The following is a 12045-nucleotide window of genomic DNA, read 5'->3' as shown; positions in this document are numbered from 1 at the left end:
AAGGGGAGAAGCAACTTAGAACTGAGGAGAAACTTCCTGACAGTTAGAACAATTAATCAGTGGAACAGAAGTTGCCTCCAGAAGTTGTGAATGCCCCAACACTGGAAGTCTTTAAGATGATGTTGGATAGCTATTTGTCTGAAACGGTATAGGGTTTCCTGCCTAGGCAGGGGGTTGGACTAGAAGACCTCCAAGGTCCCTTCCAACTCTACTATTGTATTGTATTGTATTGGTATTCCAGTAGTGGGAAATGCAGTAGAGGGCAAGACAGTTGGACAACTGAGGAAGTTAGATCTCCAAGTGGTCTCTGCCCCCTCTCTCACCCAATCCCCCCCCCCGATGAAGAAGGATAAAATGCATCCCCCACTCCCCGGTGGCTGAGTGGGAATGGGACCTTCCCAACCCCGTATTAGAGCCCAAGCCCCAAAGTTTCTTGCATCCAAAGAGGAAGGAGACGGAAAACAAAAGTGAAAGAGGCATTTTCTGACCCGAATCCCCAAATTGCATCAAATGTATAAGAGAAAGATGCTTTTTTGGCAAAGGTGTTTTCGCAACTTCAGTTTTTATTCTGAATCCCCCCCCTTTTTTTTAAGGTGCAGAAAGAGTTGAGGTTCGAGTCCCTTCTTGGGGGAAGACTTTGAATTTGGGGAAGAGATCCATAATCCCCCCCCCCCAATAATCCCCTATTGGTGATTCAGAACCTGGATGGGAAGTGGGAACTGAGGGAGAAGCATATTGGGGGGGGGGTTGCTCCCCTAAATTGACTCCCCAAAACTATCCCTTTTGTGGGGGGGAGGCTGGAGACCCTCCCTTTGAGATGGCCTTGGGGAGTTGCAGGGGACAGAGAAGCGAGCTGAACCCCAAATTCATGCAAAGGCGGATAGTAGGACTTAAGTTGTGGGGAGGAAGAAATGTTGGGTGTACCCCCGGAATATTGGGGTCCCCTTCTCAGGAACCCGACACCCCCTGCAGTCAAGCCCATCTGAACTGGTTCTGCAGGACCCTTGCTCAAGGGAAAAACCCCAAGAAAGTCCAATTCTTTAGCTACTCCCACGTAACACCTCTCCTGCGCGGGCTACACTGGCTGCCTGTGGCTTTTCGGGTGCGTTTCAAGGTGTTGACCATCATTTTCAAGGCACTCCATGGCACAGGACCTAGTTATTTGCGGGATCGTATCCTGCCCCATACATCCCTTCGGCCGATTCGCTCACACACAGAGGGACTCCTCCGGGTGCCATCCATTAGGCTGTGCCAGCGGGCGACGCCTAGGGGAAGGGCCTTCTCTGTGATGGGCCCGACTCTCTGGAATGACCTCCTCCCCGATATTAGAATGACTACGGATCTCCGCTCCTTCCGTCAGAAACTCAAAACCCACCTGTTCCAGCTAGCCGGCCTGGCCTAATTCCAGCTTTCCCACCTCAGTTTTATTTTTAAATTTTTATGATTGGTTTTATGGTCTAAGTTTTTAATTTTTAAAAATTCGTACAGGGGCTATTTAATCTAATTTTAGCTATGTATACTATTGTTTGTATGGTTTTTAAATTTATACCTGTACACCGCCCCGAGTCCCTTCGGGGAGAGGGGGCGGTCTAGAAATCTAAATAAATAAATAAATAAATAAATTTCCTTTTGGAAAAACATCTTACATTACAATACAATTGTAGAGTTGGAAGGGACCTTGGAGGTCTTCTAGTCCAACCCCCTGCCTAGAAGACCTCCAAGGTCCCTTCCAACTCTTCCAAATTTTAGGGACAACCATGACCTTGAGGGATGGAGGCTCTCCATAGAGATCCCTGGCTCCACTTCCTCTTTGGGAAATCTCAGCAGACACAGCCTGGATTGGTGGGGGCCCTAAAAGGCCTTAAGAGGACATCTAGTCCAGCCCTCCAGACACACAGAGAAATTGAGATTCGGGTTGAGAGTCGTGGGGGGGGGGCACAAAAGGAAGCTCACACTGCCCTCCGGTCCTGGCATGAAGCAGCCCCCTGAATACCCCCCTGAAGCTGCAACCCCCCCCCCCAAGAAATAGAAAATCTTCCCCTCTCTCACCTTCTCTGCTTCTGTTGGGGGGGGGGGCTCTGAGTTGTCCTTCCAAACTCTCCCTTTAGCGAAGGGTGGTGGGGCCCCTCCCTTTGAGATTGTCTTGGCGGGGGGGGCTATTTGGGAGAGGGGGCAGGAAAGAGGCCACGAAAAAGCATTCAAAGAAAGCTAGTGGAGATGAAGATGGGGGGGGGGATGGAGAAAGGTTTGGGGTATCCAGGGAAGGTGGGGGTCGAATGGCTGAGAGAGCCCAGGATTATGGTTGTAGGTATCCTTATTGTGACCCCCCCTCCCCAGATTCCCCCCTTCCCAAGGAAGAGGGATAGAGAAACAGGGAGATTACTTTCCTTGCAGCTCAGAGAGTTCCTGGGGGTCTCTTCCTTTCTCTCATATTTCCTGCTTTGGGGGACAAAGAGGCCCCAGGGGGATCCAAGGTTCTCTCCAGAGCATTAGGAGGACTGCTGGACCAGTTCAACATCTGCCTGCCTTTTTCCACCCTGGGAAGATGGAGGAGGTCAATTGCGATAGGTTTCACACACACACACACCGTCTGAGAAACGTGGCCCCCTCCTCTAAGTAGCTGCTGGGAACGATGGTCCCTGGACTCCCTGCTGATGGGTTCCTCCTCCTCCCCGCAGCCCATTTCCTGATCCAGTAGAGATCCGAGAGCCACTTCCTCCCCCCACTTTGACTGCACAGCCATCTTGTCTGTTGTGACCCCCCCTCCCAGTGCATCTCCTGAAAAAGGCCCTCTTGATTATTTTGAACAATACTTTTATTAAGGATTAGATGCACAGAAAGTTATACAAATATTTGACTGTGAATATATGAAAAAGGAAAAAAAAAATCCCTCCAAAAACGATAATAGGAAAAAGAAAACGTTCCCTCTTCATCCTTAGCCAGCAGATTCAACATCAAACTTTTTCACTAAATAAACAACCAGATTCATTCCACTCTTTGTGAAAAACGGAGCATGCAGAGAGTTTGGGAGGGTGTAGAGTGCTTCTGGGGGCTGGGGAAGGCAAAAACGAGCAAAAAACAGCCCATTTGAGTGATAATGGGGCGTGCAGAGAGTTTTGAAGGCCTGCAGAGTGCTCCGGGGGGGCTTGGGAGGGCAAAAACACCCCTGTTTTTGTGAAAAACATGCCATTTTTCACTTGTTTTTGCCCTCCCCGGTGTATCCCATTTTTGCGAAAAACAGAATGCACAGGGCGGGGTTTTGGGAGGCCAAAAATGCTGTATTCAGTGTATAAGATGCGCCCAGATTTTTCACCCTATTTGGGGGGGTAAAAAGCTGCATCTTATACTCCGAAAAAGACGGCAAATATAAAAATACAATTAACAGTGAAAAACTAAAATTAAATACCGTAATTTGAGATTAGATAACGGAAGAATATATTTTAATGAAAATAAGTGTATTAACAGCAAAACTATTAGAAGGATTGGAAAGAATATGAACAGATGTACATTAAATGTTTGAATGATTGTGGCTGCTACTATATTGAAATATGGAAAAATGAAGGATCACGTCTTTGAATATTAAAATGATAGGGAAGTGGGGGGAAAGGGGCTAAGATAGAGGTAGAAAGAAGAGGGGCATACTAGTAAAAACAGACAATATAATGTATGGAAGAACTGTGAGAAGGTTTACAACTGAAGGACAATAGTAAAAGCTATGTATGAACAAAATGGAAAATGAAATGTAATTACCAGGAATAACAATACTATGTTTACTTGTACTGAAATGTATGATACCCAGGTATCACACCCTTCGTGTAATGAGATGTATGGGAGAAAAACTTGCAAAAAGAAAAAGAAAAAAAAGAGTTCCCAACATTGTTCACAGCTGAAGAGATTTATCTCTGCTATGGACTTTTTGGTGCCTTTTTAGCTTTGATTTACTAGGAAAGGATTTCTCGCACTCTGCACACCTGTGATGCCACTCTCCTGTGTGACTTTGGGTGTGCCTGCTTTCTGTGTCTCTCCTTTGTGCAGGTTGTTGGAGCATGAGGTGGTGGTGCAGAAGACGGAAAAAAGGACAGTAATTTTCCTTTTCTATTATTTTGTGTGCTGGTTTCATCCCAATGCAGTGCATGCAATGAAAGAGTTCGTTTCTGTGTCTCTTCTTTGTGCAGCACATTCATTGGAGTCCGTGATACTGAAGACTGGCAAGAACAGTCATCTTCCTTCTGTAAGTTGCTCTTTTATTGTTTTTGTACTTATTTTAATCTTATTGTAGTTCATCCATTGGGGCAAAGAATTCAGTGACATCGTCTTGGCCACTCCCACCCAGTCACATGGCCGGCAAACCACTCCCACCAGTCACATGGTCAGCAAGCCACTCCCACCCAGTCACATGGTTGGCAAGCCACTCCCGCCCGGTCACATGGCTGGCAAGCCACTCCCACCACATCACATGGCTGGCAAGCCACTCCCACAAAGGAGGCCACACCCACAGAGTAGGTTCCCAAAAAATTTGAAACCCACCACTGCTGTGAAGGGCTGTATGATAGGCAAAACATTTTCCACACTCCAGACATTTATATGGTTTTTCTGCAGTGTGGGTGTATTGATGCATCACAAGAGAATATTTCTACACCTTTATTATTTTTACAATAACTCAAAGACAGTGAAGATATCCCACAGATTTTCCTTCCCCTATTTGCATCACAACAACCCTGTGTTAGGTTGAAAGAGCGACTGGCCCAAGGTCGCCCATCAGCCTTTCATGGCCAAGGCGGGACTGGAACCCATGGCCTCAGGCTTTCTAATGCAGGGCCTTAACCTATAGGCCATACTGGATGTCCTGGGTGTTGATTGCGAATGCTCATCTTTGAAGATGGGGGGACTTCAGCTCCCAGAATTCTTGCTGGCTGGGGAGCACACAGCTTAAAATTTTGAAGTTGAGAAACACAGATATGGATGTAGAGAGTGTTAAGTAATTAAGCTCCCCGTTAGAAGAGCGAGTATGCAGAGAAGCGTAATGAGAGTGATATGAAATAACACGCACAAACCAGCATACAGAGACACTGAATAGTATAAAAGTATAGTAGTTTACTATGTGGAAATATAGAGGTATTCAGAGTCCGGTTAACAGTCCAAGTCATAAACGGTTCAGTAATTCAGTTATCAAAATAGTCAGTCTCACACACAAAGTATAGCTAAACAGTAGCAAACCACAATACCTCAAAATACACCGATCAGCTTCTAACAAAACAGAGAGCTAACAGCCATTCTGGCTCCCTCTTATAGCTGCTTGAGGTAATAAACCAATTACATCTCTTAATCATTTAAAGGAGCAGTAAAGTAATCATAACTTATATACATTGCCAAGCCAAGCCTAGGGTTACATCCCTAACATTCTCCCCTCTTGGGTTGTCAATGTATTTCCACACAACTTCACATTCTCAATCCATAAACATCACAACACAGTACATAATGTAGGTTTTTGTCTTTCTCAATCACACACACACACACACTGTGGTCACCTTGTTGAGTGTTCCAATCACATTTGAAACACTCAACAACCGGCCTGCATTTATGGTATTTTGCAGCATTCTGCAGTCATAGGACCAAAATTGGTTGTCACTCGCCCGGGCTTTTGCAGAAGCTTCCCTCCGAAGCCCGAGAGGAGGGAGGGGAGCGGGCACCCGGCACACAGAAAAGCCGCATTAAAGGGTGTAAAGAGCCGCATGTGGCTCCCGAGCCGCGGGTTGCCCACCACTGATCTAACTCATCGGGGTTTACATAATTTCTATCCATAATGGTTTACATAATTCCCATTCACTCCAGTTTATCCTCAGTTGGATAAGTAATCAGCTCATGGCATTTTTATTTATTTTATTTTTATTTTATTAAATTTATAGACCGCCCCCTCTCCCCGAAGCAGGTACCTTATCCACCTTACATGCAACAGATGCCTGATACCTATCAGGTGGCCACGTTACACGGGTTGACCTTCTGGGTAAATCAGGGCTTATAGGTGGACTATCCGGAACGTCCTCCTGCTTTATCACTTCTTCCTCCTGAGTAGACTCCTTCCCTTCATCACACGTTTCTGGTATTCCTGATACATTATTTTGATCTACTTGGGTTTCAATTACTACCTCATCATTATTTTCTAGTTTGTTCCAACCAACATGCTCCAGAAACTTCGCATTAGCACTGAGATAGATCTTAATTGTCCCACGTTCCTAGAACCTATAAGATCTATGATTTGAGTCATAACCTACAAATATTAACTGCCTTGCACGAGTTCGTCCCTTTAATCTAATCTGTGCTGAAATATGCACCCATGCAGGAACTCCAAACGTGTGCAAGTAGCTCAAATCAGGTTTTCTACCATGCCAACGAGTAAATGGTATCTCTCCAGTAGAAGCATTTACAACGTTGTTCAGTAAATGATTAGCACACATCATGGCTTCACCCCATAATGTTTCAGGCAATCCTGAATCGGATAACATGGTTCTAGTCATAACTTGTAATGTTTGCCCCCTTCGTTCTACAAACGAATTATGTTGAGGTCTATATGGAGCAGAACGTTTATGCTCAATACCAGCTGTTTTTAACATAGTTTGGAACTTATAATTTGTAAATTCCATCCCTTTATCAGTAACTACAGTAATAACGTTGGCTTTTATCTTCCTTTCCGCAAATCTCAGCCAATTAAAAAAATGTTGAAATGTTTCTGTCTTGTCTTTCATTAAGTAGCAGAAACCATACCCTTAGTAATGATCCATGATACTCAAAACATAACAGGCACCTCCCAAACTGAGGCATGTACCACCGTCCATGTAGAGACACATGTTTGAAGACTGTTTATGAAAATCATTCCCCTGCCACCCCTTCAAGGAGACATGTAAGAATTCAAATCCAGGATCAAGACCAGAAATTGTTTGAGGTGAATGTGGCTGGCAGGACCCTTGCTCACTTTTAACAAGCAGCTGCAGAAGGGGATGTCAGGGGAAAAAACGCCCTGGAGAAATCTGAGATCAATGGACCGGGCTGATTCCTTTCCGCATATCTTTTGAGATATTAAGAAAAGAAATAAAAGTCTTTAAGAAGTATTCTAATTAATAAACAAACTTTAATACGAAAATAATAAAAGTAAATGAAACAGAAATAACTAATGGTTACATTTTGATAATAAAAGCTCTGGTTGCCAAGTTGGCAGCCGAACAAAGAAGAAAGGAAATAGATTCTGGAATGTGTGACGCATGCGCAATAAATCACTTTCAGATAAGAACTTTTATGACCTGCGCAATAACTCTTTCTTAGTTTAACTCTTGAATGTCAGTTCATGCCTAGCAAACCTTTTAACATCGTGACACCCCTTCTTTTGCTAGTCTGGGCTGACGTCATCAAATCATCAATTAAGGCACATCTTCTTTCGCAGATACTCGTGTTGATTTGCGGCGAGTGGTTTGTTAAGCATGTCTGCGATCTGATCATGTGTAGAAACATATTGCAATTTAACGAAACCTTGCTTAACTAATTGCTTTGTGTTTTGATAACGAATGTCAATGTGTCTGGACCTAGAACCTGTAAAATGTGACTCAGAAATATAAACCACAGATACATTATCTTCCATCACGGTGATTGGTCGAATCGGACGTGTCCAGATATCTGTGATCAAAGCATCAAACCACGTTAGACAATTACAAGCATCTGAAACACAAGCATATTCAGCTTCAGTAGATGAACATGAAACAAAACTCTGTTTTCTCACTTGCCAGTAAACAGGACATCCATTTAGGAACATCATGTAACCAGAAGTGCTTTTGCGTGACTTCTTGTCACTCGCCCAGTCAGCGTCAGCAAAACAAATCAACTTTGGTTGATCAGTGTGTGTTGGTTCTAGCAATAACTTCATGTGTTTAGTGTGTTTCAGGCATTTCAACAACTTCTTAATGCATGACCAATGAAATTGTGTTGCCTTACCTACGTGTCGTGATAAAAGATTAACACTAAGTGCGATGTCAGGTCTGGTCCAACTACTAATGTATAATAGTGAACCAATGACTGAACGATAAAGTGTTTGATCCTCGAACTCAGGACTTGGTTCATGTGCTAAGTTGTGAAAATCTGTTTGCATGGGTGTCTTTGTTGTGCTAGCATCTTTCATGTTGCAATGATGTAGAATGTGGTCAATTTTCTCCTCTTGTGAAAGACTAAACCCCTTCTGTGTCTTTTCAATTTGAACACCTAAATAAGTGCTAATGTGTCCTAAAGATTTCAGTGTGAAGTATCTCTGCAAACTTTTAGCAAAAATCTCACTCATTTTCTTATTTGGACCAATATAAACAATATCATCAACATAAACAAGAATTATCTTATATGCATTGTTAGATCTTTTTGTGAACACGCATTCATCAGTTTCGGACTTAATAAAGCCCATTGAATTTAGTTTGTCAGTAAGACATAAATACCACATTAAACCTGACTGTTTCAGACCATAAAGACTTTTGTTCAGGAACCAGGTATCCCCTTCTTGCTTTCGGAATCCTGGAGGGCTTCTCACGTAGATCTCTTCATCTAGGTCTGGATGTAGATAAGCTGTGTCCACATCAAATTGGAAAACTTCTAAACCAAGAATAGTTGCAGTGGTTAAGGCAATTTTTACACTTTCAGTTCTGACTGTTGGTGAGTAAGTGTTTGTGTAGTCCTCAGGATAACGTTGAGCGAAACCCTGAGCTACAAGTCTGGCTTTGTATAAAGACTCACCATTTGGTTTCTTCTTGATTCTGTAGACCCATCGAGTGCCAATGACTTTCTTGTTTGCTGGAGGTTTTGCAGGTGTGAATACATTAAGTTTCTTTAAACTGTCCATTTCATCCTGCATTGCATCATACCACTTGTCTTGTTCTGAATCAGGAAGCTGTTTGATTTGTGTGAATGTCTCTGGAGGAAGAGTAACGTTGCAAATCAAAGGTAATGGTGACTTTGTCAGTTGCCATGAATAACGTTATGGAGGGATTCCTTTTGTGGCCCTCTTGGAGCGTCTAGGAGCAACAGACCAGTCTTCTTCTTCTTCTTCATCATCATCCTCGTCCTCACGTTCGTCGCTAGCATCAGCATTCGCGGCTTGCGAAGACGGAACATCAGGTTGTGAAGAACTTGTAGAAGGAATATCTGCCTGCGAATTGTCATCAGGCTGCATGGCATCTGGAACACCATCTCTAGGAAAATAAACTTCAGGATCATTGGAATGAATCCTGGACCAGTCAATATCTTCCTCAAAATTAGCAGATTGTGAAATGACAATCACATGTTTAGTATCAATGAATTTGAACCATTTTGAATTATCATCAATACCCATAAATCTCAGTCTCTTTGCTACTGTACCTCCCTTTCTTCTTTGACTTAAGGGAGTGTTCACCATAGCATATGAACCAAAAATGTGGAGGTTCTTGAGATCAGGCTTGTAGCCATACAGCATGTAGAAAGGAGTTTGATTGATTACACTGCTCCAAGTACGGTTGACAATGTAATTTGCATACTTGATTGCTTCACCCCAGTATGTGTTACTGAGATTGGCATCTTCTAGAAGACAACGCATCATGGTTTGTAGAACCCCTTGTCTTCTTTCTATGACTCCGTTATGAGCCGGTGTATATGGAGCAGATGTCTGATGAAGAATTCCATTCTTACGCATCCAGTCCTGGAAACGCTGAGACATGAATTCTGCACCACGGTCACTCTGGATTCTGGCGATGCGAACTTGGTATTGTGTAGAAACAAACGCTGCAAAGTCTTTAAAGATCTGAAAGGTCTCAGATTTCTCTCTCATAGGATATACAAATCCATATCTAGAATGATTATCTACAATTGTTAAAAAATACTTTCTGCCACCAAGTGTTGGTGGGAAAGGACCCACTATGTCAGTGTGTACCAAATCAAAAATGCGTGTTGACCGGCGTGTAGCGTGTTTTGGAATTGCAGTCGCCTTGGATTTAGCCTTTTTGCAAACCGCACAATCCAAAAACACCTTACACCCCTTTAGATCCAAACCTTTTGCGAACTCCGGCATCTTTCTAAGAACACGGAAACTGGCATGCCCCAATCTTCTGTGCAAGAGCGCAATTTCACTGACCCAGGCTTTATAATTCTCTCCTGACTCCTTTAATTTGGACTCACCAGTCAAGGGGGTGACTGAATACCTGCTGAGGAATGTGCATTGGAACAATTTGTTGATCTGGTTGCAAAGCTGGTTGTTGAACCAGGGGATGCTGGGGTTGCATCATTGGCCTTTGCGTGGCAACATCAAATTGGCTTCCTCAAATTCGCCTTTGGCTTTGCCTTTTTCCATCTAGGGAGGATTCAGCACCAGTAGGTGGTGTTGAAGACTTAACCTTTGGAGGCAAAGTTTTGGCTTCTAAAGGACTCATAGCTAATTCTTTAAAACTTTCATGAAGCTGCATCATCTTTTGCTGTAATATTTTTTCTCCGCCAGCAGATGGCAGTGCAGCTTCACTTCTTGGCTGCAGCCCTCTATACGTGGCCGGAAGTTCAATGGGCTCAAAGGGATCACATGACCTCGGTGACGTGTACATATCTCTTTGTTCTAATTGACCAATGAACTCTGTGGGGTGTGTTTTAGGCTGTTGTTTTGAAGACAAGATGGCGTCCTCAGACATTTTGGGAGTGGGGGAGCTCCTCCTACTCCTCTTCATCTCCTCAAAGCACACTCTCGCCTCCCTAGCATATTTTTCAAAACGTTTTAATTGATAAAGGTAGCTTTGCATTTCTTCGTCATCATCTGGGGAGGATTCATAAAATCTGCTTTCTGCGTGGGAGGATTTTTTCTCTGCCGGCAGTTGCCGTTTAGACTTTTGCCGTTCATTAATTGTATCTTGATAATGAGGGAGATTTACTGACCTCAGTCCGTAGATCTTGCCTTCTGTAGCTCCTTCCCCCACATCTGGCTCGGCACCTGAAGAATCTTGCTCCTCTGTGTCTGAGGGAATGGATTCTTTCGAGCGCTTTCCATGTCCGCGTTTTGTTTTTTTCTTTCTCTTCTTCGACATGGCTAATTAGCTTTAGTCGGTTATCATAAGATAGCACGAAGGGAAAATACAGCCATAAATTGTAGCCATCTCAGCTGGTATCATCAACCAACCTCTGCATACCAAGTTGTCAGGGGAAAAAACGCCCTGGAGAAATGAGATCAATGGACCATGGCTGATTCCCTTCCGCATATCTTTTGAGATATTAAGAAAAGAAATAAAAGTCTTTAAGAAGTATTCTAATTAATAAACAAACTTTAATACGAAAATAATAAAAGTAAATGAAACAGAAATAACTAATGGTTACATTTTGATAATGAAAGCTCCGGTTGCCAAGTTGGCAGCCGAACAAAGAAGAAAGGAAATAGATTCTGGAATGTGTGACGCATGCGCAATAAATCACTTTCAGATAAGAACTTTTATGACCTGCGCAATAACTCTTTCTTAGTTTAACTCTTGAATGTCAGTTCATGCCTAGCAAACCTTTTAACATCGTGACAGGGGAGACAAACCATTATGAAATGGAGAATTAACCGAGATCTTCACCTTTACAATTTGCCATCCATCGGGACCCAGGAAGTGTGACTTTTCTGTAGCAGCCCCTGTCCTGGGAGAGACCCTTTCCTGGGGGGGGGATGGTGCAGCCCCCCCCAACCTTCTGGAAAGCCTTAGGGGGCTGTTTCCCTCCCCAATATCTGGGACAGAGGAAGGTTGGGACTGGAGAATTAGAGTTTGGTTGTGTTTGTGGGTGTGTCTCAGGTACCTGATTGTTTTGGTTTTCTTGATTTTGGCTTTAGAGTTGCAAGTCCCTTTTCAGAGTTGTGTTTTACAAGACAACTCAGGACACAGAGTCCAATTTCTTGCCTTTATACAACAATCCCCTTTTGCAAATGCCTCAAGGTTTATCAGCCCTTTATGACATCCAGTCCACAATTTACAGCATAGAATGATGTTTCCCAACAGGGAAAATAAGCTAACTTGTGAGGTGGGTGGTTTCTAT

The sequence above is a fragment of the Natrix helvetica genome (genome assembly GCF_964273705.1).
Source record: "Natrix helvetica genome assembly, chromosome: 1".
Classification (NCBI taxonomy): Eukaryota; Metazoa; Chordata; class Lepidosauria; order Squamata; family Natricidae; genus Natrix; species Natrix helvetica.
This window is presented reverse-complemented; position numbering follows the sequence as displayed.